Below are 3,373 nucleotides of genomic sequence, written 5' to 3' on the forward strand. Positions count from 1 at the left end.
GATTCTATAACACTATATTCACATTGAATACACGTATATTTGATACTGTTTGAATGTAGATCATGAAACTGATTCTATAACACTATATTCACATTGAATACACGTATATTTGATACTGTTTGAATGTAGATCATGAAACTGATTCTATAACACTATATTCACATTGAATACACGTATATTTGATACTGTTTGAATGTAGATCATGAAACTGATTCTATAACACTATATTCATTGAATACACATATTTGATACTATATTCACATTGAATACACGTATATTTGATACTGTTTGAATGTAGATCATGAAACTGATTCTATAACACTATATTCACATTGAATACACGTATATTTGATACTGTTTGAATGTAGATCATGAAACTGATTCTATAACACTATATTCACATTGAATACACGTATATTTGATACTGTTTGAATGTAGATCATGAAACTGATTCTATAACACTATATTCACATTGAATACACGTATATTTGATACTGTTTGAATGTAGATCATGAAACTGATTCTATAACACTATATTCACATTGAATACACGTATATTTGATACTGTTTGAATGTAGATCATGAAACTGATTCTATAACACTATATTCACATTGAATACACGTATATTTGATGCTGTTTGAATGTAGATATTGAAACTGATTCTATAACACTATATTCACATTGAATACACGTATATTTGATACTGTTTGAATGTAGATCATGAAACTGATTCTATAACACTATATTCACATTGAATACACGTATATTTGATGCTGTTTGAATGTAGATATTGAAACTGATTCTATAACACTATATTCACATTGAATACACGTATATTTGATACTGTTTGAATGTAGATCATGAAACTGATTCTATAACACTATATTCACATTGAATACACGTATATTTGATACTGTTTGAATGTAGATCATGAAACTGATTCTATAACACTATATTCACATTGAATACACGTATATTTGATGTTGTTTGAATGTAGATATTGAAACTCGCTGTATCACACTATATTCACATTGAATACAAGTACATTTGATACTGTTTGAATGTAGATCATGGAACTGATTCTATAACACTATATTCACATTGAATACACGTATATTTGATACTGTTTGAATGTAGATCATGAAACTGATTCTATAACACTATATTCACATTGAATACACGTATATTTGATGCTGTTTGAATGTAGATATAAACTATATTTGATACTGTTTGAATGTAGATCATGAAACTGATTCTATAACACTATATTCACATTGAATACACGTATATTTGATACTGTTTGAATGTAGATCATGAAACTGATTCTATAACACTATATTCACATTGAATACATATATATTTGATGCTGTTTTTTGAATGTAGATCATGAAACTGATTCTATAACACTATATTCACATTGAATACACGTATATTTGATGCTGTTTGAATGTAGATATTGAAACTCACTGTATCACACTATATTCACATTGAATACACGTATATTTGATACTGTTTGAATGTAGATCATGAAACTGATTCTATAACACTATATTCACATTGAATACACGTATATTTGATGCTGTTTGAATGTAGATATTGAAACTCATTCTATCACACTATATTCACATTGAATACACGTATATTTGATGTTGTTTGAATGTAGATATTGAAACTCACTGTATCACACTATATTCACATTGAATACACGTATATTTGATACTGTTTGAATGTAGATCATGAAACTGATTCTATAACACTATATTCACATTGAATACACGTATATTTGATACTGTTTGAATGTAGATCATGAAACTGATTCTATAACACTATATTCACATTGAATACACGTATATTTGATACTGTTTGAATGTAGATCATGAAACTGATTCTATAACACTATATTCACATTGAATACACGTATATTTGATACTGTTTGAATGTAGATCATGAAACTGATTCTATAACACTATATTCACATTGAATACACGTATATTTGATACTGTTTGAATGTAGATCATGAAACTGATTCTATAACACTATATTCACATTGAATACACGTATATTTGATGCTGTTTGAATGTAGATATTGAAACTCATTCTATCACACTATATTCACATTGAATACACGTATATTTGATACTGTTTGAATGTAGATCATGAAACTGATTCTATAACACTATATTCACATTGAATACACGTATATTTGATGCTGTTTGAATGTAGATATGAAACTGATTCTATCACACTATATTCACATTGAATACACGTATATTTGATACTGTTTGAATGTAGATCATGAAACTGATTCTATAACACTATATTCACATTGAATACACGTATATTTGATACTGTTTGAATGTAGATCATGAAACTGATTCTATAACACTATATTCACATTGAATACACGTATATTTGATGCTGTTTGAATGTAGATCATGAAACTGATTCTATAACACTATATTCACATTGAATACACGTATATTTGATACTGTTTGAATGTAGATCATGAAACTGATTCTATAACACTATATTCACATTGATACACGTATATTTGATGCTGTTTGAATGTAGATATTGAAACTGACATTGAATACACGTATATTTGATACTGTTTGAATGTAGATCATGAAACTGATTCTATAACACTATATTCACATTGAATACACGTATATTTGATGCTGTTTGAATGTAGATATTGAAACTCACTGTATCACATTGTATTCACATTGAATACACGTATATTTGATACTGTTTGAATGTAGATCATGAAACTGATTCAATAACACTATATTCACATTGAATACACGTATATTTGATACTGTTTGAATGTAGATCATGAAACTGATTCTATAACACTATAATCACATTGAATACACGTATATGAGATACTGTTTTTATCTCTTATCATATTTTAATTTAAATTGCAGAGTACCCTGAAACATACTATGTCTAATATAGTTCATTTAGTAAAATACTACAACGGCTACACCAGAAATATTTATTACATTTTTCTTACTTTTTAGTGCATAAAATGTTTTCCAGTTGCATTCATTTTGTACTTGCTCTTGCAACTAGCAGCACCAACTTACCAACTAAGTCTTACCATATCGGTAGTGCTCTAAGCTGTGACACGGGTAGTCCTGTGTTCGATTCTCCCTGGTTTCATATCATCTGAGGTTTTTAATAATTATTCTATGAAACAATTTTTGGGAAGAAAACAATTACTGGTGTTTAGGGTAATACTACTGAAATGGAAAATAATGGTATTCCTGACTTAAAGAAATAAGAAATAAAGAATAAAAGAAATAGGACTATTTCTAAGGAGAAATAGGACTGAGGCCAAGGAGAAATAGGACCGATGGCGTGGAGAAA

The sequence above is a fragment of the Daphnia carinata genome, chromosome 10, assembly GCF_022539665.2.
Source record: "Daphnia carinata strain CSIRO-1 chromosome 10, CSIRO_AGI_Dcar_HiC_V3, whole genome shotgun sequence".
In the NCBI taxonomy this organism is placed as follows: Eukaryota; Metazoa; Arthropoda; class Branchiopoda; order Diplostraca; family Daphniidae; genus Daphnia; species Daphnia carinata.